Below are 25,660 nucleotides of genomic sequence, written 5' to 3' on the forward strand. Positions count from 1 at the left end.
CAAGTTCAATGAATTTTAGCACACAAATATGACCCCTCCACAATTAATGTTTATATTTTTCATCTGTTTGTTAAAAATAGTTTTTCACATTATTGGAGAAACTAGAAACTTAGGAAGAGTGGTAAAGATATGGTGAGGGGAAAGTATTTTTGAGTATGTTTAGCAACAGTAACAATGACTGCAAAAAGCATCAAGTGTCATGTTTGTATATGAATGAATGTATCAACAAAACTTGCACATGGAGCATCACCATGTAAAAACAAGGGCCTCTCAACATAGCTTTGTAAATGTTGGAAATAATATATGGCCAGTGTTAGTTTCTTACCCCTCTGTTGATGTCAGAGATACAAGTGAATAATGGTCCTGGGCAAGACTATTTGGTTCATTAATCCAGTTTAAAATGGCTCTTTAGAATCTTCTGCACCTATTTTAGGAAACAAAATTTAAGAAAAGGTTTCAGCAAGTTGAGCACTGTTCTCCTATAAACAGAAGGCTCAAAAAATTTATTTAGCAGATTTCACTTCTTAGGTTACATGTTGCACACTAGTACAAAATACACCCATAGGAGAAATTTCCCCTTTAAAATATAAATGAGTAGGGGAAAGACTTATCCTTTCTTTGTCATGTGTACCTTAAAGAAGAAGGGGACAATTTTTACATACGTTTGCCTTTCAAAACTGATGAGTTCTGAACCAAAGCACAAAAACATCATGGATGAAAAGGCTCTAAGTTAAATACATATGCAAAAGTAGTACAGAGCTGAAGATAGGGGACCAAGCAGGACATTAAGGATACCCATTCACAAGCACCTGTTAAGAGTTTCTGCTTCCTTCCATCAACAATTAAAAAACAGCCTTGTCTCAGCTACCAGTCAGAGGACCAGCAGCTGCTCAGAGTTCAGGGCCCCTCCTCAGCAATAGCTGCATAACAGCTGCTCTGTGGGTGGCTGCCCAAGGCCACTGGCTATTTTGGGGTTGCTTGTGGAATATTTCAAGGAAGATTTTCTATCCTGTTTCCTCTAACCCTTTTTAAAAAGTAAAATTGTATGAATAGCAGTAGTAGGAATACAATGCCCAGAGCTCTAGGGATAGGAGTTGACAAAACTAGATAAATAATACATATAAAAATGTGACATTTCCCCAAAGCATTCAACAGTGGCAGTGTGGATATGTGTATTTCAAACCACAATATAAATCTGTTCCCCAGGCTTGGGCTATTACATAGTTCTACAATGATAAGAAAATGGTTTTAATAACAATTTTCAAAATACTATTGGGTTGTTGCCAGCTGACACATGTTCTGATGAAAATCTAAGTTGCCTCATTTTGTATGCTTATCTCACAGTTATTTTTTCTTAAAATGGCTTCTTCTTGAAACATTTACATTATTGCTTTGCAGTCACTGACTTCCAAGGAGGTACTGCAACATGTTGCAAATTTACATTTGTGGTGCTTTATAGAATTTGAACAAATTCTGCCCAGGATATGCCAGGATCTTGTCAGGAGTCTGATAGTTGTTTGCAGTATGCATACAATACTCCCAATTAGATATCCCTCATTGCTAATGGAATAGCTTCTCACTCTGAAGGAACACATTTCCAAGAGATTCAGTCTTCAGAGAACAGGAATTTCTTGTCAGGCCTTGCAGCAATAAAATAGGCGACACCTGAATTTTGAAAAACGTATCCTGAATTCCAATCTGTCCTAGGAGACAAATATGGGAGGGGGGAGTGGAAGTCGTTGTTCATTTACATCTTAATTGTTTTCTAAAAGGAAGTCAATTCAATAATTTGAAAAGGTGGTGATCCTGAAGGTGGGCAGAAAGAAAGAAAGGGTCTTCAAATTGGCTTTCAAAGTGGTCCACTACATTTTTTGTAGTGGACCATCGGCGTCTCAAGATTTATAGGCTTAAGCAGCCCTTGATGTATTTTAAAGAGATGAAGCTTCTAGTCCTTATTAAGCTTACTCATATAGCCTCAACATCTTCAGTCACTTCATTATTTCTTTATATAACCAGAGGATACAGTTCAAAAGTGAGAGAAGGAAGGAAGGAAGCCACAAACAAGTGCTTGCTCTTGATTCATCTTGTGGGAAATGGCAAAACTAATGCCATGGTTATTATCTTGGTGACACAGGGACAGATTTCAGAATTCACTATGCATAACAAATTGAAAGTGACCTCAGAAAAAGAGCAAATGTATGTTACAATTATATCTTGGGATTCCTAGCACATGTATATAATTGTGACTCATTCAGCATAATAATTTCAGGTATTCCCAATAATGTAAACAGACAGAACAGAATTTGGAAATATGCCAGCCATTTCTACCAGAAACTCAAAGTTTAAAAAGGCTTGGGGACCATGGTTTTCAGGGGACAAACCATGCGGCTTCTCTACTCTCTGCAGTCCCCAGTTCTGCTCCCACACATCAAGGGTTGGCAACAGAGACCTGGGTGCAGAGCCCACCAGGGAGTGCTTTTCAAGCTAACCTGTTTATGTCAGCTGGCTACCATCTCTCTCTCTCTCTCTCTCTCTCAGAAGATGTTCTTGATTGTAGAGGAGAGGAATAAACAGACAGACAGACAGACAGACAGATAGATAGATAGATAGATAGATAGATAGATAGATAGATAGATAGATAGATAGATAGATAGGAAGGATAGTGGGCAGGGGTCTACGAAGAGAGGAGTCGTGAGGGAGGAAAGAGTCCCTTCAGGAGAAGCAGGCTGCCATTGTGTGAATTAGATGAGGAAACAAGATGAACAAGATCTGTTAACTCAGGAAGGGATGGGGGAGAAAGACAGAGGGGAAGAGCACGTGAAGGAGAGAGAAATAGAGAGAAAGAAGCGAGGGGAAGAGAAAAAGAAGGAATGGCGAGAGATGGGCCCGAGCCTGTCAGCAGCCTGAGGGGAACAAGCAGCCATGGTGGTGCCTATTGGCAGCAAGGAAGTGCCCAGTCAACCACTGCTGCTGTTTAGGGCTACCGAGGCCAATTGCAGAGGGAGGGAGGCAGGTAAGGGACAGGCCCAGGTCTGTCAGTGGCCTGAGGGGAACTGCTGCTGGTGGTCCTGTTGGGAGGAACAGGAGTGGGGCTCAGTTGAGGGTGGGGAGGTCTCTGGGGATAGGGGGCTACAGCTTGGCCAATAGCAACACTGAAGGTGTGACCAAGAGGGGTGAGGGGGGTGGATTAAAGGGATGGAGGAGTGACCAAGAGAGGTGAGCGGAATGGAAGCAGCTGCCTGGAGCAGGAGTGCGGCTCAGGTGAGGGTGGAGAGATCTCTTGAGCTGAGGGGGGTTGTGGCAAGGGGTGAGGGGAGCAATCAAGTACTAGCATGCAGATGCTCTGTGCAGGTTAAGCTAGTACATATTACATGACTATTTAAATATACGTTTCTAGTGGTGCAGTTTTCTACGTGCTTCACATGAATGAGCTACCATGTGGCCAAGTTTAAACTATTAATATTTATGCAAACTTGCCTATTTGTAGAATTTACTTGAATCACAAATATAGGGCTTTCTGTACATAGAATCTGAAGTAGTTTTAGCACAAATTTTGAGAGCCACGGGTCACAGAAGAGTATTGCCCAGAATATAATAGTTTATATTTGTCCAGGGCATGCACTTAATTCATTCCTTTCATTTCTTTTCCTGATGCCTTTTACGATCAACAGCAGAAGTACCATTACTTCCCACAGAGACAATAAAAGTCTTACTGGATCTTTTGCCATATTTCCTCCATAGAGTTAAATGCAGAGAAATATGTAGGCAGAAATGATTTCGAAAGAGGATTTCCACAATCATACAGAATGCATGTGTGGTTTTATAGGAACACAGTGAAAATCTAAAGGATGGAAGAGGCCTGGAAGTGATTTGTAACTGGAGATTTACGCATCCTTTTCTCTCCCCTCCCCCTTGTTTGATATCTGCATTGAAAATAAGCAGACAAATGCGTTACTAACCAGTCATGTAAACAGTGGTCTTTACAGGCATTTGGGCATGTAAGAAAACATATGTTCTGGCTTCAAACCCTTGCATTTTATCACTTCATTATGTAATTTTCTACGGACTTTGTTTTGTACAGAGGCAAAGGAACAACTCCAGCACATAACTGGAGCACAGATGCTATTTAAAGCACGTGTGCATCATGAAGGGCTGGTGCAGACAGGGGATAGACTCTTTTTTAACCTTTTGTTGCCACAGGATTGGCAAGCACTGGCATTAACACAATACTGACTTGGAATGACTGTACAGTATATGACAGCCCAGGGAGATCCCATCTGGTAAGAGTCAGAACACAAACAGGGAGAAATGAACCACTGTCCACCTAAGGTATTTGGGTCTAAATGACCCCAACGTGATGAACACCCTGACCACCACCACAAATATTTATATACGACTTTTCAACTAACGTTTCCAAAGCAGTTTACATAGAGAAATAATAAACAAACAAATGATAGATTCTTGTATTGTATGCCCAATACAACATTGGGTACTTTCAACTTCATTCTCTCCTCATTCTCATTCTCATATTAATGAAGTGTTTTTATATGCCTCAGAATTAATACTTGTTCCCCTTAAGCTTCCTCCTGTTTTTCTATAAACATAGTATTATAGCTATGTTATGTTGATACAATACTTATCTTTCAGTTTTGATAAATGAAATACTTAACTTTCATTTTTATACAGATTTCCAGGAGGTTTTAAGTTGAAGATATGATACTAATGGTCTGAGTCACTCCATAAGAGTTAACACTAGGGATCATTATCTTCCATTCATAGTTATACGCTTAAATTATAAACACTGGCTGACACCCAGACTGACTTATTCAATATTCAGGGAGTAGTCTAAAGGATTACTTAATTTTATTAAGACTACTCAGGAGTAACTTAGTTTGGTTGTCAGCCAATAGTCCCAGGTACATTTATATTTGTATGTTAAATTGGAGTTGGTATCAAATATATCTCACTTTTCAAAAAGCCTATGACAACATTGGGGATATTCAACCTCATTCTCATATTTATAAGGTATTTTTATATGCCTCAGAGTTTACTCGTTTCCCTTAAGAAGCTTCCTCTTGTTTTTCTATAAACATTGTGTTATAAATAATCATGCAATCTATGCGGCAGCAAAATTTTCTAATATATAAATTAATTCCACCAAGCTGTAGTAAAGACTATGAACAGAAATACATGTTACCTCAGCAAGTGTGTGTTGCCATGCCAAACCCACTTTCATAAAAACAACATGGATACTAGAGGGCGTGGGCATTTGGAGGCAAGAAACAACACATGAAAGAGTGGTACTGAATACTTTCACACGTCAGTTCTCCTGTATAAATGCACTATTGTCTGCTTATATCCAGTTTTGGAACCCATCTGGGGGGTGGGGGCAACCAGTTTAAAATCATCCCATGTAGCATTTTCAGAGAAAAATAGGCAGGCAGGCTAAAGGCTTAAGCATCCAGACTCCTCTGCAAATACTGATCCTATATTTATTAATATTATACTATTCCAATATATTATATTTATATTATTTGTTTTTAAACAGAAAAATGCACAAAATAGTTTATATGCCAAAAGGAATAAGACACGAGGATCCTTATAATGCGCCAGTCCAGATTAACATGGACCACTAGCCATGATAATGTCAGTGCCACAGCAAAAATGTGCCCAACGTACTCTCAACACATACTCTAATCATGTATGAGTGGTGTTCATTCAAATCATCCCTCCACATGCGCTACAAAACATGTTTAAACAGGGGTCATATAGAGAAGCAATTCGAATGAACACCCCTCACATATGATTAGAGGATGTGTAGAGAGTGCATCGGCATGTCTGCCAGTTATATTGGGTTGGGTGTGTTCTGATAGCGGCCCCAATATTATTGTGAGTAGGGGTCCGTGTTTATCTGAACCAACCCATTGGATACACCAAAAACTGAACACAAAACATTATACATGCAAACTATGTGCTCTCTTGCCAGTACTACACAATATGGTGTGTGTGTGTGTGTGTGTGCGCACCCGCACATGCTCGTGTAAACCCAACCCTCAAATTATAATAAATTCGTTACATAGCTTTCAGTGAGGAGCAAGTTGTTCACTGATACCTAAGACTATATATGCAAATCAACAGAAAATGTGTTTGAATAATATCGAAACCAATGAGACAAGTGCTTAATTGTAAGTTTCTGTCCCCACACATTTTAAGATTCTTTAGACTGTGCTCTGTGCTGATAGTCCCAAGGGAAACCATACTCAGAAGGCCCCAGACAGGGCAATGCTGCCATTCCCACAGCAGCATAAAAACACAGTGGTGACACTGCACAATTATGACAGCTGAGAGTTTCAAGAGGGTTCATGGTGGGGGGAGTACGTTATATATGAACATGGGTGGAAGCAGTCCAAGAAGGAATCCTCTGCTCTGCAGGCCCACCTGGAGTGAAAAGAACTAGGAAGGAAAAGAAGAACAAGAGTCCCCGCTAGATATGGCTCATTTTACACAATAAGGCTAAAGTAAATTCCAGTCTCTCTTAGCCTTAAAATAACTGTGCGATTCAGAGCCATATGAACTAAACAAGCAGCATACAGAGTGCCACTTTTCATTTAATATACAATGTTTGTATACCAAACTGGCATGATGTTGTGTCAGTAATATTTTGGGCAATGCTACTTACTTTAAAGAGATTGTAGTCAGTAGCTGGTGACAGGCTGCAGGGGGCCACAGGGGCAAAGGCCTGTGCTGTGCTAGTACATCAATGGTGTACTAGGCCCCTGCCCCGACAATGGCCGAGCGGCAGAGATCTGAAGTGCTTCACACCAGCTGTTCTGGCTCCTGCAAATGCTTGTGGCCCACCACTTAAGTAAGCCCCCAGAAGGTTTTAGAAGTGGCTTACCTGAGTGGCAGGATGACAGCAATGCAGTGCTTTGCTGTGGCCTCAGTCATGCAGAAACAGGATTAAAGCAATGCACTGTTTTTTTTAAAAATGGCAGCAACTAGCATGGCCGAAATGAAATACTCTGGATTGCTGCTGCTTCCCAAGCTGTCAATGAGTCAAGCACTGGTCAGGACCTCCAGGCTGGCTCATGGACCTTCTAATGCTCTTGATTCCCAGCCAATGCCCAACTTGGCCAAACCCTGACACCACCTTGGTTGTTGTTAGTTCTCTTTGGGGTAATCAGGGTTGTTATTAGTATATAGATCTTACATTCTACATCAGCATGTTACAGTATCTAATATTAGACCCTCAAACAACATTTTATGGTCAGATTAACTACTAGTTGTAGCACTAAATGTAAAAGTTATATTTGTTTTTATTACTTGAATCATTAAAAAAGTAAACAACTTCTGGCTCTGCAGCAACCAAATAAAAGGAAAAGGTATTTTTATCGAGTACTAAAAAATAAATAAGACCAGTAGTTAAACTCTCATTGATGTAACAGAACTTAGGATAAAGGAATTAGTATGCCAGTGAAACAAGGACAATAATGCAACAGGACAGTCAACTAGAGATCATATGTAAACCATTAGTGACAACGTAACCAGCTCTCATGGGGAGCTTTCAACATCTCCAACGTTCAGACATTCCCATATTAAAATCTGTCTGTGCTTCCATCCTGTGTTGTCTAGATTGTGACAACCTCCTCCTTGCTGGTTTACTGCTGTTCCATGATTGTGGCTGAGTAAAGATTTAAACATTCTTTCCATTGAATTACCTTTAAGTTGTGCTTGCTTGTCACTCCATTACTTTTGAATGAATCATTTCCCCACCTACACACAGATAGAGAAAGAACAAACCAGAAGTAAAATATGACCAGGGCATAGTAAAGGTGACATGCAGAGAAATTCTCAATCATACTCTCTCTGTGTGATGCATAGTCTTCAGTTGACACACAACTGGTAGTAAATATTCCGTTCCCAACAGCAGAACTACATGGTACAAATGACATAGGGATGACTACAAAAATGACACCACTATGTCACATTCTTGCACACTCTCCCCATAACACGTAGAATTTTTCTCTTCTACATTGGTTTTCTTACAGATCTCCTTCCCCCAGTCAATGGCAGCCAAGGATGTGGGTTGAAAACCTATACACATGGCAATAGAATGGAATGGTTAAATATTCCTATATGTTACCAGGCAGGCATGAGGCATTTTCAGTGGTAACCCTGCATCAATGACCTGCACAAAGACAACTCTTTTGTATGCAGCTTCCTTCATCTATTCACAACCAGCAAAGCTGTAATCCAGGAATTCAGGTGTAGACGAAACAACGAAGATACACGCACCTCTGATTACATCTTTTCAATAGAAATATTCATTGCAACAGTTCAGATACCATTTCTTGTTAAGCTGTGTTTACAAAATTGCTTGACACATCTTACTATCTGGACACTTTCAACCGTACTTCAACTGCCGGAGAACAGCATTTCCAGTTGAAAGTAACTTAGAGTCTATAGAAAATGAGAATCAGTTATCTCCCCCACCCCCCGCATCACAAAAATCCAGTATGACTCAAAAAATTGCATTTATTTATTTATTTAACACATTTTTATACCGCCCAAAACTTACGTCTCTAACTAAATGCCTCCTCTAGTTATTTAACCCAATGCATCATCTTATCCATTTTGTATCTCCAACAGAAGTAGATTTAACAAACAGTTATCATGTGTCTTTCCTGGCCAGCAATCAGAGTCTACTTAAATTAATGGGACATGGATTATGACTATGACCACGGATATTTATATACCGCTCTTCAACCCAAGTTCTCAAAGTGGTTTACATAGAAAAACAAACAATATGTAAATACGATGGTCCCCTGTGCCCAAGGGGCTCACAGTCTAAAAAGAAACATAAGGTCGACACCATAAACAGCCACTGGAGGGATGCTGTGCTGGGGTTGGATAGGGCCAGTTATTCTCCCCCTGCTAAATATAAGAGAATCACCACTTTAAAAAGGTGCCTCTTTGCTCAGTTAGATTACATTTGGCATCCTGGGCATTTCAATCCACAGTAGCTTCAGCAATGCAACAACAACAACTACTGTTTATATACCACTTTTCAACAAAAGTTTCCAAAGCGGTTTACATAGAGAAATAATAAAAGAAAGAAAGAAGGAAGGATCGCTGTACCCAAAGGGCTACTACAGGGCAAGTAGTAGTCAGTTGCTACCAGATGGATAAAGGGAAAGCACCAGGAAGCAGCATCAGTGGTGGAATGAGGGCTTGGTTGGTCAGGCATGCAGCTCATGTGTTCGGCGGGGGCGGTGGTGGTTGGGGGGGGGGAATGTGCCAAGAATATGTCTGCTCTGAAGTCATTAGAGGACAGCACATTGTCAGGATGTTCTTTAACCACATGAGGGGGTGCTCATCCTAATCACCACTTTTCAAGCACTACAAAAATCCAGCAGGTCCTCCCTGCCCTGAACACAAGTCAATGGATGCTTGTCAACATTGGCTCAATCATATGAAAGGGCATCACAAGAGTATTTGTGCCAAGGTTTGGAACCTACCACTCAGTCCTGTTCACCGCTTGCTTCTGCGGCTCTCTCTGGGATCAAAATGTGAGTTTCTTACTAGAGCACAGAGCCCAGTTCAGTAGAGATGTGTGTGCATTCATCTATAATCTTTATTAATATATTACACTGGAATAAAATATTGAATGAAAGCAAGCTTTTGACAGGTTTCTTTGAAATGTATCAGATGTAAATCTTCTTCACCCCTATAAACAAACCATCTCATGTATGTCCAGAGCACCACTTTTATGCTGCTGCAAATAAAGTTAGTTCTTTTATTCTAGCCAGAAGCTAAATTAGAAAGTGCACATCCTCCTAACCACAAACTTCAGTGCAAATAGCCATTTAGACACTACCAGCTGGGATGCATGCTGTAGCTAACCAGACTTGATGCATACAGACAGCAAAATGGCTGCTTCTATAGCCACATGTATAAAGAAAGGAACAGCATACCAGAGAGCAAACACACACACACACACACACACACACACACACACACACACACGAGGAAAGGCAAAGCCTCAAGCTGGTATCCCAAAATGTTGATTAATACTACATGTAACTGCCCAAATTGCTTCAACAAACAAAAATCCCCTGCAGGGCACTGTAAATTAACATATATAAAACTAACATTAATAAAAAACCAGAGGCAAATCAATAAATAATATCTAACATCAGGTGAGGTATATAATTATGCAATGCCCTACATCCAGACTAGTGCTGTACTAAGCTGTCAAGCTAGAATAAGAACATAGTAGAGTTATGTTACTCAAAGAAAGGAGCATCAATCCTAGGGTAGCTCTTATGCTAGTGGAAGAGGCCAACATGTTGCTTATCACATTGTGCAACAGGTCACCAACCTTGAATGTGTCCTGGAGACGATCTTCCACTAGACACAGCTCAATATCATGGAGAACTATAACTTTGTCCAGCTATGGAAACTTCACAACTTGCACAACTTCATGTTTGTCTGGATGTCTACAACTAACCTCGATGTCACCAACTAATCAATGGCTACTAGTCTGAGGGCTATAGGCCAGCTCCCGCCACAGAGGCATGATGCCTCCCAATACCAGTACAGGAGAGTAACAGTAGGAGAGAGGACATGCCCTCAGCTCTCGCCTGTGGGCTTCCCAGAGGCATCTGGTGGGCCATGTGGGAAACAGGATGGTGGACTACATAGGCCCTTGGGCGCAGGGGCAGAGCCACCACTGGGCCAACAGGTTCAAAGAACCCGGGCTGCTGACCAATCAGGGGCCACGAGAGCGGCCCTGACATGCCCCCAGCGTCTGATGTCAGACATAGGGAGGCTAGTTTAGCTCCCAAGAGGGGGCCACTTGGGAAGAGCCGCTCCTGGCTGAGCGCTGCGAACGCAGCGCCAACCTAAGTAGCTCCTGAAGGGAGTTAAAATGGAGGGATTAAAAGGCTGGCGCTGCCTTCGCAGCACAGCCCAGGAGTGGCTCTTCCCTGCAGGAAGAGGCCACCCCAGGAGTGGCTCTTCCCTGCAGCGCAGGGAAGAGCCTTCGCAGCACAGAGAGCCTGGCGCTGCCTTCGCAGCACAGCCCAGGAGTGGCTCTTCCCTGCAGGAAGAGGCCACCCCAGGAGTGGCTCTTCCCTGCAGCGCAGCTTTCCTGGCTGCGCTGCGAAGACAGCACCAGCCTTCGTTTAACTGCGAAAGGGGCCACATGGCCCCTTCAGCAGTTAAAGGGCAACTCTCTCCGGCCAAACAGAGCCTCAAGGCTCCATTCGGCCAGACCATGCCCCCGCGTCTGACGTCAGACGCAGGGGTGTGGCTAGCCCCAGCGTCTGACGTCAGACGCGGGGTCAGCGGGGCCACCACCATGGCCGCACACAGGCTGCCGGTGGTCCGGCTCCACCAGTGCTTGGGCATGATCCATCCGGGCTGTTCGTATGTTCTTAATCTGATCTCAGGCAAGATCACTAGCCAACAAACTAATAACAGCCAAGCTACATCAGCATATGTGAACCAGGAAAGCTTACAAAATGGTGATGTCACAGGTATGTATACATCTATATTACAGGGAGAGTGTGAGGGAGAATGTAACACAGCAGGAGGACCTCCTGGACTGAGAGGTGGATTAACTGCCATTCTTTCCAAGCCTTTTCTGTGGCTAGGAGCTGCTGCAAAGAGGAAGATGGAGCAGATAAAGGGGCTGCACTTAGGAACACAGGAAGCTGCATTATACTGAGTCAGACCACTGGTCCATCTAGCTCAGTATTGTCTACACAGACTGGCAGCAGCTTCTCCAAGGTTACAGGCAGGAGTCTCTCCCAGCCCTGTCTTGGAGATGTAAGAGAGGGAGCTTGAAACCTTCATGCAAGCATACAGATGCTCTTCTCAGAGCAGCCCCACCCTCAAGGGGAAATATCTTACAGTTCTCACATGTAGCCTTCCATACAAATGAAAACCAGGAGGGACCCTGCTTAGCAAAAGGTGACCATTCATGCATGCTACCACAAGACCAGCTCCCCTATGTGGTCTGGCAGAGAAGCCCTGCCCCTTGTACCTATCATATGCGGACAGGTTTTTCTGGCAGCTATTTCTGGCGCAGGACTATTGGTGTTGGAGAGGAATACCAGACAAGAGCTAACAGTCATGATTGGAGGAGTCTTCATTTAGAAGAGTGGCTAATCCACATTATTGTATAATTACTGGTGATCTGACCTCTCTTTTTCATTTCCCTATCTCTCAGTGTGTTTATCAGCCTTTTAAAACTCTGATCTCCTTTTAAATTTATACTGCCTTCCAAACCCACCCACCGCCATCTGCTGTGCAGTGATCTTTGTGGCAAGCAAATGCACGATTCTTTTCCCCACATACCCACGTGACCAGACCCCTCCCATGTGTATCAAGATCTGTGGCCTGAGTTATTAATCCAAGACTGGCATTAGAGGAGAATTATAACAAGGTACCTCAGAATTACAAAAAGGTACCTCATATCAACCAGTCTAGGCCAGAGGCATAAAAAGAAACAGCTACTATGGTCAGAAGCTTCCCACATGTGCCCTACTTCTTCAGCTTTCATGGTTAGCATGGAAAATTTGGTGGCCGCAACAGTACAACTCTAGTGCTGAGAGGAAAGGGTCTCTTGTTCTACCCGCTGCAGAATCCTTTCCCCCTATGGAACTTCATGCCCTCTCTCCAGGTATCTTGGAACCCAAGGGGGTCATACCCATCGGCTGAAACCCACTGCCTTATTTATGCATGCAAGCAGTTCAACCCACTCATTCTGTGGCTGAACAAGCAAAAGCCATTTTTACTCATCATTGCACAAAGACTAAAACAATCCCATGTTTCTCTCCAAAGTGGTAAAGATTTTATAAAGACAACAAGAACACAAACATCTAGTAACATATAAGAACGTTGACTTTATGAACGTTCATAAAGAGGTTGACTTCAGTTTAAGGAGAGTTGAGTTACCATATCCCAAGCTCAATTTTCCATCTGCAGGACAGGAATAATAATAAGCTACCTACCAGTGTTGTTGCAAGGGTGAACATCAAATCAAGACTGTTAAGCATCTTGCAAAACTAAAAGCGCTCTAACTACTTGCCATCATCAAATTTTCCAGCTTGCCTTTCATTGACAGGCCAAGTTACAAAAGTGCTGTACTAAGCAGGGGGGGTGGGGCGGAGGTGGAACCAAAGTAATGGAGGCCTTTGCAATTGTCAACAGGAAACTCTGTCAAGCACGAGGTGCCTTATAGGTTTGTAACAATCACAGAATGACAAAAGGTATTCCACAGGAAAGGCCATCTCTGGAGTCTGAACCCACCTCAGAGCAAGGGACAGGCTTTCCCAGTTAGAAACACATGCTAACCTGCCCTGAGAAGCTGGGAGACAAACAGGGCAACAGAGCACCAGCCAGGAAGACAGATCCTTAGAACGACAGAAATCAGTCAACATAGAAGACCTGGAAATTACTCAGAATCGTGGCTTATGCTTTATTTCTAGGATGTCTTATGTAGCTAGGAAATGACTGAAAAAAACTTTTGCAAAATATCTCTGAGCAGTGTATTCAAATCTGTCTTTTAAGAGTAAAATCTATCTTTTAAGAGTCATCTTATGTCTTTAGAATTTAGCCTAAAAAAATCCACAATACAATCAGTGTTCCCTGTAAAAGGGAATCCCAGGCGTTAACTACAGCTCCCAGAATCCCTAGCTGCAGTGGGCTTGGGCTGAGGATGTTGGGAGTTGTAGTCAAGAACATCTGGGAGTTCCTGTTAGAGGGAACACTGGACATAATACAGACTTAGTACACAGCCCATTGAACAGCACTCATATGCAGTTTCACTTTTGACTGGGATTTTCTCAACAGATGAGAAATGCACCCTGATGGCTCTAAGATACAGTATGTAATATACTGTACCTTGCTTGCACCATGCTTGCACCTAACTTTTTAAACTCAGCTGGGTTGGGAAAAGAAAAATCTGTTAGCCAGCTCATTAGTGTGGCTGATAAAATGGAATTGTTAGGAAAAGTAATACATCTGGAACCTCTGGATTAGGACCTAGCATTTCACAAACGACTGCATTCCACATAACAGTACGAAGTCATAGAATTTGCTCCTGCACTTAACTCCTGAGCATTAAAAAAAATTGCTTAAGTACAAGATCCTTGAGCAGCCTGGCACATCTCTGCTCATTTAAATTTTATACATCTGTGCAACTTGCTGAAGCATCCTCCGAGGAAGTCGAAAGATAAAGAAACACATAAACTTGAACACAAAAACATGCAAACAAATAGCTTCCTGTAGTGTTATTGAAAACTATTCTCCATAATGTCACACCTAAAATGAAATAATCACTGAACTGGCCACTGCTTTGGGCAATTTTTCAGCTTCCATTTTTATCCTACAATGTGCATGTATTCCTGAAATGAAAATTTTCAAATTGCAGATGTAGATAATTACTTACATGATATGCTATAGTCAAAAGTGACTTGAGATTTAAAAAGATTCTACACAATTTTCTACAAAAACGTTTCCCCTCTAAAATAAAATCAGTGGGCTGGCTCAAAGATGGCTTGCCCAAGAAGAGAGGTATTTCTGTTCACAGAAGGTTCTGCCTCATGTTTCAAGTCATTTGCCTTGCTTCAAACAGCAGACAGACTCTCTGTCGTTCAAACAAACATTATATTTTATTTAAAGTAAAAAGGTTTACAGAGCTTTTAGTTTGTGACTTCTCTTTTCCAGCTAGGCAGGAAGTGAGAGTTGCCGTCCTTCCTTCTGGGAGGAGATTCTGGCTCCTCCCAGAACCAGGAGTCAAGAAATGTTGGCTCTGTTCGCCAGCCTGACAAAAAAATATTTACTTGTCAGGCTATGTTGGTACATTACTCGTCAAGATTTGGTATGGTACACTGCTCATCAGGCATCATTTTTCACTTGTCACAGACACGTAGACTAGTGAATTTCCTGAGCCCTGTCCAGAACACATACTTTAACTAGTCTGGTTCCAGTGGCTACTTCATATTCCTACACCCCGATTCTCTGCTTCTGCTGCAGTCCCCACACCATGTTGTTCAGAGGATCCTTAGACCCTTGAAATGTGCATTTTCAAGGGGGCGAGGGACAGCAATGGGAAGGAAGGGCAGGAAAACTCCAATGTACAAGAGGAACTCTGTTGCATTTTTCTGAATCCAACCAATTTTTCTGTACCATTCAATTTTTAGCTATACTTTTGTTTACCAAAAGAGTTTCTCTGACACATACCCCCCATAGTTTGGCATGCTTCAATTATAGTGGCTAACTTATCCTTTTTATTTCAGTGGGACTTCCTCAAGTACATTTAGTCAAGATGTCATCCAGTATCTTTATTCCATCCTAGGGAACATCACTACTAGTCCCTACTTGTTTAGCTTCTAAAGCAGCCATTATGAACTGTTTACAAGCCAATGTCCTGTGTATTCTTACCCAAAATATATTAAGATATGCATAATATCCAGATTTCCCCCCTTTATTGGCCAGAAGACATCTGCCACCATAAGCACATCTCTCTGAGTTTCTAAAGTAACATGTAGTTTAGCAGAAAGCTGCTGGAGAAACGAAGAAAAACAGGCTAACAAAAACAATCTATTACTTGCATATTTATTTATTAATCACAACAAACAAATATGAATCTCTCTCACTTGATTAGGACCAGAGCTTAAAACCGGGGTATAAGACATGCAAATATTTTTTCTCTTTAACGTTCTATAGAAACAACACACACTTTGCAAATTAAATCATATTATATTATATTATATTATATTATATTATATTATATTATATTATATTATATTAATTTATTTAACATATTTTATACCTCCCAAAACTTGCGTCTCTGGGCAGTTTACAACAAGATAAAAACAACATTAAAACATTAGTTAAAAACAAAAACAAGAAATTTAAAACACAACAATTTAAAATTTTTAAAACAATATTCTAAAACAACATTAAAAACAATCAAAACTGTATCAGTTAAAAGCCTTGGGTGAACAGATGCGTCTTTAAACACATCTGTTTAAACACAACAACTTTTTAAAAATTGTCAGAGATGGGGAGGCTCTTATTTCACTAGGGAGCGCATTCCAAAGCCCCGGGGCAGCAATGGAGAAGGCTCGTCCCTGAGTAGCCACCAGACGAGCCGGTGGCAAATGCAGATGGACCTCTCCTGATGATCTCAATGTGCGGTGGGCCTCATAACGAAGACGGTGTTCTCTTAAATACCCAGGGCCCAAGAAGTTTAGGACTTTATAAGTTATAACTAACACCTTGTATTTTGCCCGGAAATATATTGGCAGCCAGTGTAACTCCTTCAATACAGGAGTAATATGGTCTCTCTGAGATGACCCAGAGACCAGCCTGGCTGCCACATTCTGAACCAACTGTAGTTTCCAGACTACGTAGAAGGGCAGCCCCACATAGAGCACATCACAGTAATCCAGTCTGGAGGTTACCAGCAGATGTACCACTGTTTTGAGGTCATTCACCTCAAGAAACGGACACAGCTGGCGTATCAGCCGAAGCTGATAGAAGGCACCTCTGGCCACTGCCTCAACCTGGGACACCAGGGAGAGACTTGGATCCAGAAGCACCCCCAGACTGTGTACCTGTTCGTTCTGGGGAAGTATGACCCCATCCAGAACAGGCAGATCAAAATCGTCTCCCAAGTTTCAACCCCACACAATGAGTACCTCCGTCTTAGCCGGATTCAGTCTCAGTTTGTTATCCCTCATACAGCCCATTACTGACTCCAGACAGGCATTTAGGGAGGTTATGCCCTCTCCCGATGATGCAGACATGGAGAAATAGATTTGGGTGTCATCAGCATACTGATAACACCCTGTACCAAATCTCCTGATGATCTCTCCCAGCAGTTTCATGTAGATGTTAAACAACATCGAAGACAATACAGAGCCCTGAGGGACCCCATACAAAAGTTCAGATTTTGAAGAACAACAGTCTCAAAAATAGGAGCGGAACCACTGCAGAGCAGTGCCTCTCACTCCAACCTCCTCAGATGCTCCAGAAGGATACTATGGTCAATAATATCGAAAGTCGCCGAGAGGTCCAAAAGGACCAACAGAGTCACACTTCCTCTGTCAATTCCCAGTTGAAAATCATCCATCAGGCCGACCAAGGCAGTCTCCACCCATAGCCAGCCCAAATGCCAATTTGAAATGGATCTAGATAATCAGTTTCCTCCAAGACTGTCTGGAGCTGGGAGGCCACCACCTTCTCAATTACCTTGCCCAAACACAGAAGGTTGGAGACAGGCCTGTAGTTACTCAGCTCTGAGGGATCCAAGGTAGGCTTCTTCAGAAGCAGTCTAATAATTGCCTCCTTAAGACTAGAAGGTATCCTACCTTCCCTCGGAGATGCAAAGAAAGTTACTTCAGGTGCTACAGGCTTTCCCCATCTATGGGGAAAACATAAAATTAAAGTCTGACCAATGGTAAGAATCCAAAGCACAGAGCAACAAGTTCTGCACACCCAACTGCAACTTTAGGGTTATAAGTCTCAAATTGCAGAGTACAATGCCACATGGCAAACTAGTTCTGAAACTCCTTTTTAAAAGGTGTTTCTTAATATGGCATGAAGATCTGCTGTTCAAAGTCAAGCATGCCTCAAATAGTTTTAACTTGCTGCATTTAATTTTGGTTTAATGTGATTATAATTATATATTTTATATTTTACTGATTTTGTGGACTGTCCCAAGCAGTAGTGCACTTGAGGGCTGGGAGAGGTTTAAATATTTTAAATAACTAAATAACAGTGATGTGGAGCCCAACAAATGTATGGTAGCTAGGATGAGCTTTACATAGCATTTCATTTGTTTAAGTGAAAAAGGTACTTGGCCATAGGTTATAGGTACCTTGATAAATTGTCTAGGTAAATTATTCTTCTAATTTATGCTCATTTTAATTTAATTAAGATTTAAACTGGTCTTTTGCAGGTCTTTGTCCACACATGCCAGCCTTGAGGAGGAACTAACAAACTTTTGATTTGCACCAGTCTGAGACTGCCAAAATTTGAACTCCTGAATTTTGAAAGTTTACCATCTTGAATCACATGTTGGATGAGCACCTAGCCTCAGAGTCACTTTACCAAGCCTGTTAAGGTTTTTGTGGCCAGTGACTGAGGGGGGAGGAAGACAAGTTGAAGAGGCGTCCTTTCCGCTCAAAGCGCCAGTTTGAGAAGAGCCTTTGCAGAAAGAGGAGCTCTGCTGGCGAGCTCCTCTTTCCTGTACAAATGGTGGGATCGGGCAGCTGGGAGGTTCGGCGGCGGGGGCCGAAAGCATTACTAGTGCCCGTTTTTCAACGGGCTAAAATTCACTTGTCCTACTATAAAGTGCAAGGCATTTATATCAGTAAGTAGTTTTGTATGGGTGGTTGTGGCAGCAGAGAAGAGTGTAACTGGGACCAAGAAATTATTTACAGCTGTGGTTCTGACAAGGCAAGACCAGGGCCTTCACATTTTGGCTGGGTTTGTAAGCCAAGCCAAAAAGGGTGGTCACCAAGACCCAGCCTTTCCCCTTCAGCACAATCCTACACATGTTTACTCAGAAGTAAATTCCACTGTGTTCAGTGGGGTTTGTTCTAGTTAATAGGGTTGCCGACTCAGACTGAAACTATTTCCTGGAGATTTTCTTCCCACAATATTTCCCCCACAATATCAAGGCATTGGCATCTCCACAATTGTTTTCAACATTCACCAGAAGATTGGTGCCAATTCTTGGATACTCCAGGTGGAGGGCTGGCAAACTGGTTAAGTGTACAAAGAATTGCAGCTTTTAGCCCTGACCTCATGCTATACAATCAGAAACAATCCCTTGCTCCTCTTCCAACTCAATCTACTTAAATATTGGGTGGGTGAAGATGGTCTCCACAGATTTGCAGATGACGCCCATGAGAGCCAGAGTGCTGGACTAGAACCGGGGAGACCTGAGTTCAAATCCCCATTCAGCCATGAAACTATCTGGGTGACTCTGGGCCAGTCACTTCTCTCTCAGCCTAACCTACTTCACAGGGTTGTTGTGAAAGAGAAACTCAAGTATGTAGTACACCGCTCTAGGCTCCTTGGAGGAAGAGCGGGATATAAATGTAAACAACAAACAAAAACAACAACAAACAACAACAACAACATCTTGGAGGTGGGAGAGGAGCAGGAGAGGCACAAGCAGACGAGGTGCCCTGAGCACCTCAGCCATTCAGAGCCAGCGCCAACTTCTCCTTCTGGAGACAGAGGTAAAGGCTGATGTTGTTTTTTGGTGCTGGATGCCTTGCCCATCCAGCATGGCCAACCCTAGCCTTCCTCTCCACCTTGGAGCTGGAAAAGCAGATTGGGATCTTCCCCGAGACTGCCATAAGCCCTCCAAAGGACTGCAGGGATGATCACCAGCTCCAAGTAGGAGAGAGAGGGCGCTGGGTTCGAGAGCCTGTGTAACCTCCATGTTGCTAACACCTCTAAGGTGAACGCTCTGTCCTTCCAACATTGTCTCTACTCCTGAAAAGTAACCCTCCAAACACCCTCCCTTGCCTGCACCCGCTGCAGGTTGCCCTCCCTGTAAGGGCTGTCCAACACCTGGGTACTGGGTTCGAGGACATGCACCCCTTCTTTGCTGCTGACACCTCTGAGGGCTACTTACTTCCATTCAAACACTGTTTTTACTCCACAGAAAGACCCTTCAAGCTCCTCCCTTTGTAGCCACCTACCCAGGCTGCCCGCCTTATGAGGATTTTAGAGCAGCCCAGTGTTAGGGCTTCAGGGCGGCCGAGTGCTTGGGCGCTGGGTTCGAGAGCCTGTGCAACTTCCATGTTGCTAACACCTCTAAGGTGAACGCTCTGTCCTTCTAATATTGCTTCTACTCCTGAAAAGTAGCCCTCCAAACACCCTCCTTTGCCTTCACCCACTGCAGGTTGCTCTCCCTGTAAGGGCTGTTCCACACCTGGGTACTGGGTTCGAGGATATGCACCCCTTCTTTGCTGCTGGCACCTCTGAGGGCTACTTATTTCGATTCAAACATTGTTTCTACTCCACAGAAAGACCCTTCAAGCTCCTCCTTTTTCAGCCACCTACACAGGCTGCCCGCCTTATGAGGATTTCAGAGCAGCCCAGTGTTAGGGCGCTGGGTTCGAGAACTTGTACACCCTCTATGTTGTTGTCACTCTTGAGGGTGGCTGACCCTCCTGGCAACATTTCTCCTGCTCCCCAGATGGATTCTCTCAACTTCCCTTCGTGTACCCACGAGTCTCTGCCCCTCAAGTTGGTTGGGTCCTCTGGGCTCTGGGTGCGAAGATCCAAACGTATACTGTGCTGCTCTCTCCTACTTGGAGCTGGTGATCTCACCAGGGAGCCTACTTGGAGCAGGCTTCTCTCACCAGGGAACTATCACCATGCTAAGGGTAGTGAGAGAAAATGTGGGATCCTAGGGAACATGAACAGTTGGATCCTGCTCTAGAATATATAAGAAGATTTTCCCTGAGGAAGAGCTCTAGCTTGCAACACAAAAAGGTAGATATACAACATCTCGAGACTTTGCTGGTCTTTTGGACTGGTAATAGTTTTCTTGACATTTAGAGCCACTATGATAAACGGGGAGCTAAAACCAACAGCGACTGTGCACTAAAGTGGCTTTTTAAAACCATATTTGCAAATCCCTGAATCCCAGCATATGACCAATTATCTGGGTAGCCTTGGATAGCCTGTAACCTCCTGTGCCTCTTTCCCCATAAAATTTAATAGGAGGTTGACAGGCTAATCAAACTTGACAGAGTTCTGCTGCAGAAACCAAGCAGATCTGGCCCTGTATACTATCTGGATGGGAGACTACCTAGGCACCACAAATGAGCCATTCTAACAAGTGCTGTGTAAAATAATTAAGATGTTGGATGTATTTATTAAATTTATACCCCGCCCAAACTTACATCTCTGGGTGGCTAACATGACATGAAACAAAAACTGTGACGGGGGGCGAGAGGCTTTTATCCTCTGCATGTTAGTCACCTGCTTTATCAATTGCATTACTGGTCTGTCTCCAGGCACTGGTCTGTCTCCAGGCACAATTCAAATTGCAGGTTATCACATAAGCCAGGGGTTCTCAAACTTGTTTGAATGCAACTCCCATCATCCCCAGCCACAATGGGCTGAAAGGCATTGTGGCTGAAGAGGATGGGAGTTGTAGTCCAATAATATCTGGGGACACAAGTTTGAGAACTCTCACCTAAACTCCTTAGGAAACCCTCTCATATAGAGCCCATTCTTCAAGGTCATCTTCTGTGCAAGCCTTTTAGCCCTATACACACACATTATGTTCCACACTCAGACAATCTGTAAACAGTGTACACAGCTACAGATCTGTACACAGGCACAGTTATTCACATGTTATGTTGAACACAGGTACAGCAGTATACTTCCAGTCTGTAGCATACATTGGAGGGACCGGTACCAGGTTCATTTTTAAAATGAATACAGGTACAGTCATTCACACAAAAACCATGTACATGTGCATAGACATCTGAATGCAAGTACACCATAATGTCTGAACAGAGCTTTTGCCTTCTGAGGTCTGGTTGGTGGGAATGTTGAAGAGGAAGAGCTCTTGCTTGAAATGTAATAAAATGCATAAACACAACTTGCTAGTCTTTGGGGCTGGTTAGAGAGGAGATCGGGTCTTATGGTAGCAAACACGACATGTCCCTTTAGCTAAGCAGGGTCCACCCTGGTTGCATATGAATAGGAGACTAGAAGTGTGTGCACTGTAAGATATTCCCCTTAGGTGATGGAGCCACTCTGGGAAGAGCAGAAGCTTCCAAGTTCCCTCTCTGGCTTCTCCAAGATAAGGGCTGCAACCTTGGAGAAGCCGCTTCCAGTCTGTGAAGACAATACTGAACTAGATAGACCAATGGTCTGACTCAGTATATGGCACCTTCCTATATTCCTAGTTTTGTTGCCATTTATTGCAATTTATTATTGCAATAAAACTATTTATTGCAATAACAAATAAACTATTTATTGCAATAACTAAACTATTTATTGCAATAACAAATAAACTATTTATTGCAATAACAAATTTATTGCAACAGTACTATTGTTATTATTGGTTGAAATTTCTCATGGTATCCACAAAGTGGAATTCCCTGCACCAAGAGGTTCATTTGTCCTCCATTGTGCCAATGTTGTACTACTGCAAGAAGATTTTTCTTTTCTGATAAGTTTTTAATTTATCTGCTGCAAAAGGTTGTTATGTTTCACTCTTGGTTTTTCATTTCAGCCTTCTATATTATAGAGGAGATACAGTGTTTTGGTTTTATTGCTGCATATACATTTTATGGCTGTGCTGAGTTACCAATTGACATAAGATTTTAAAAATAGTTTTATTTTTATTTTATATATGGACCTCCTTGAGTGCCTCTATTTCAGAGGTGAAATAGTACAGTAGGAGTTCAAAATAAAACAATAAACTCAATGGAAATGTGAGGAAGTCAAAGGCAAAAATCTTAGCACAATTACAGAGATGTTAGTTATAATTATTTTTAATATAGTTTTAAGTTTACAAAACATTTTTTAAAAAGAAAACTTGTATTAAAATTCTAATATATGCTAATCTCCAAAGCACCAGACTATGGATAAAAAGCTGCAGCACTGTAATAGTTCAATTTACACATAATTCAGTCCTGCCTACAAGATCCTAGTGCTGATACTTTTAAGAACTTTAAAAGTATTTTCAAAGTACTTTTAAGAACTGTTAAGATACTTTAGGTAAATCAAAATTTAATTAAAAATTCATTAAATTTAAAAATCCTTATGCAAAGAACATAAGAACAGCCCTCCTGAATCAGGCCCAAGGCCCATCTAGTCCAGCATCATGTTTCACACAGTGGTCCACCAGATGCCTCTGAGAACCCCACAGGCAAGAGGTGAAAGTAATGCCCTATCTCTTGCTGTTGCTCCCCTGAAACTGGTATTTAGAACTATCTTGCCTTTGAGGCTGAAGGTGGAGGTAGCCACCAACTAGTAGCCACTGACAGACCTGTCCGCCATGAATTTGTCTAAGACCCCTTTTAAGCCATCCAAGCCGATGGCCATCACCACAACCCGTGGCAGAGAATTCCATAGGTTAATTCTGTGCTGTGTGAAAAAGTACTCCCTTTTTTTGGTCCTATATTTCCCAGCTTTCAGTTTCATGAGATGACCCCTGGTTCTAGTATTGTGAGAAAGGGAGAAAAATTTCTCTCTCTCCACTCCATGCATAATTTTATACACTTCTATTATGTCTCCCCATAATCACCTCTTTTCTAAACTAAAAAGCCCCAGATGCTGTAACCTTGCCTCCTAAGGAAGCGGCTCCAGGCCCTAGCATGGAATTGGTCTTTTTCACAGCCGCTGTACACTGATTCAACACTTTCAACAAGCTGTCCACCATGACCCCAAGATCTGGTCAGTCACTGACAGGTCAGACCCCATCAGCGTATATGTGAATCTGGGTTTTTTTGCCCCAATATGCATCACTTTACACTTGCTTGCATTGAAGCACAATTGCCATTTTGTCACCCACTCACCCAGTTTGGAGAGATCCTTTTGGAGCTTGTCACAATCTGTTGTGGATTTCATTACCCTAAATAGTTTAGTATCACCTGAAAATTTGGTGATACTAAAGTATCACTTTGCTGCTTACCCCAACTTCTAGATCATTGATGAACAAATTAAAGAGCACTAGTCCCAGTAGAGATCCCTGGGGGAACCCACTTCTTACTTCCCTCCATTGTGAAAACTGTCCATTTATTCCTACCCTCTGTTTCTCATCCTTCAACCAGTTACCAATCCACATGTGAACCTATTCCATTATCCCATGGCTGTTAAGTTTACTCAATAGTCAAGAGCCTTTGGTGGGGAACTTTGTCAAAATGTTTTGGAAGTCCAGGTATACTATGTCAACCTTTATGTGGATCACCTTTATCCATATGCCTGTTGACACTCTCAAAGAACTCCTAAAAGGTTCGTGAGGCAAGACTTGCCCTTGCAGAAGCCATGCTGGTTCTCCCTCAGCAAGGCCTGTTCTTCTATATGCTTAACAATTTTGTCCTTAAGTATGTCTTCCATCAATTTTCATTGCCATTGTTTTGCATTAGTACTCATTTGAGGGGAATTATTCATGAAAGGCTAACTATTGTGTTAAAAGTCTAAAAACGGGGACAAAAAGTAGTATTAGCTATCTACACTTGTGTTTTGTTAATGCTGCTGGAGTTTAATCCAAGGTCAATGTTTATAGTATTTTTCCTCAGCAGGAAAAAAACCCCCACTGTGTCTACAATGGTTAAGAACCAACCAATAATGTTTTCACAAGTCATAGTGCTATTTTCCTTTTTATATCCTTTTTCCATATCCTGTTTTTGGTTTTCAGTAAATAAATAGCAGTGTGGAGACACATGGTTAAAAAGTGACATGCTCACAAGATAATAACATCTTCGAAACTAAACAAAATCAGACCATTCTTGACTCATTAGATGGCTCAATGATATATCTGGATTCTCAACATTCAAATCTAATGTGTTTCACAACTCACTAAGTATAGTTTATTAATTTAAGGAGTTCCAGTTGGGAATCTGCCATGATCAAAAGGGCATGCCAGTTTGTTCAAGAGAAACAGCAGTCACAAAACTATGAAACAGAAAGAAACAAAAGAATTTACAGGGGCAACTAACATAATGATAGGTCCAAATAAATTAAATTGGAGAGCATCACAGGAAGCACATTAGATGAGCAACTGACATTGTGACCCCTTCACATGCTACTCCTGAGTGTTTAATGGTGTAATGTCATCCCTCTTGAGAAGCCCTCGGCCAGGCAATTGACTTCCCTCCTTGATTTGGGATAAAGCACAGTTCTTTTCTACATTTAAGACACTTGAAGGGCAAATAACACTCTATTATAATGCAGTCCTCTCTTACAAACTACCGTACTAGAAAATAACCATGTATAACTGCTGCACCAGTGCAACATTAGAACTAGATATATTGCAGAGACATGATTAACAAGTCTGAGTCAGAGAGCAAGAGCTCTGGAGCAGCACCACTCCATCACAGCCCCCAGAAGGATAAATGATGATGGTGTGTGTGTGTGTGTGTGTGTGTGTGTGTGTGTGTGTGTGTGTAGAGGGGGGAGGGAGAGAGGGGGAGGGAGAGGGAGAGGATGGTGGAAACTAGGTGTAGATGTGGGATGACAATGCTCAGACTAAAGACTATTGATTTCAGCCCCATATACACATTGGCTTTAAACCAACAAAGCGTGCAAAGTGTGCCTATGTGAACCTCCCTGGGCCTTAAGATCATCTGCTCAAGTTGTTCTCTCTGGCTTGCCACTATCTCATGTTCAGTTAGCATTGACCTGAGAGACAGCATTTTCCGTCAGGGCACTTCAGCTGTGGAATGCCCTCCCTGGACAGCTTCACCAGTTCCGGTCCCTGGCCTTATTTAAAGTGGCTTTAAAATTTTGCCCTTTCATGAGGCTTTTAGCCAATATTTAGCCTGCTAAGTTTTACATCTGACTTAGTTTTTATTAATCTGTGTTTTAACATGATTAACAGACTATTTTAATGCAATTGTATGTGTGGTTTTGGTTGGGGGTTTTTTTAAAAAAC

The 25,660-nt window shown here is 42.2% G+C and overlaps 1 protein-coding gene across 6 annotated transcripts in view; it reads right to left on the bottom strand.

The window, feature by feature from the left end:
- The window catches only part of HIVEP2 (HIVEP zinc finger 2), a 224,204-nt gene that overhangs the window by 68,293 nt on the left and 130,251 nt on the right, over positions 1–25,660 (bottom strand). For 4 of the 6 annotated variants that reach the window (XM_053290145.1, XM_053290166.1, XM_053290155.1 and 1 more), the window contains 2 exons: positions 7,719–7,773; positions 326–424 (listed from right to left, as the gene is read on the bottom strand). The exons of 1 other annotated variant lie outside the window; for it this stretch is intronic. The gene's annotated coding sequence lies outside the window, so the exon portion shown is untranslated. The remainder of the gene's footprint in view (positions 1–325; positions 425–7,718; positions 7,774–25,660) is intronic. One more of the 6 variants, XM_053290177.1, reaches the window with a different exon arrangement.

The sequence above is a fragment of the Hemicordylus capensis genome, chromosome 1, assembly GCF_027244095.1.
Source record: "Hemicordylus capensis ecotype Gifberg chromosome 1, rHemCap1.1.pri, whole genome shotgun sequence".
In the NCBI taxonomy this organism is placed as follows: domain Eukaryota; kingdom Metazoa; phylum Chordata; class Lepidosauria; order Squamata; family Cordylidae; genus Hemicordylus; species Hemicordylus capensis.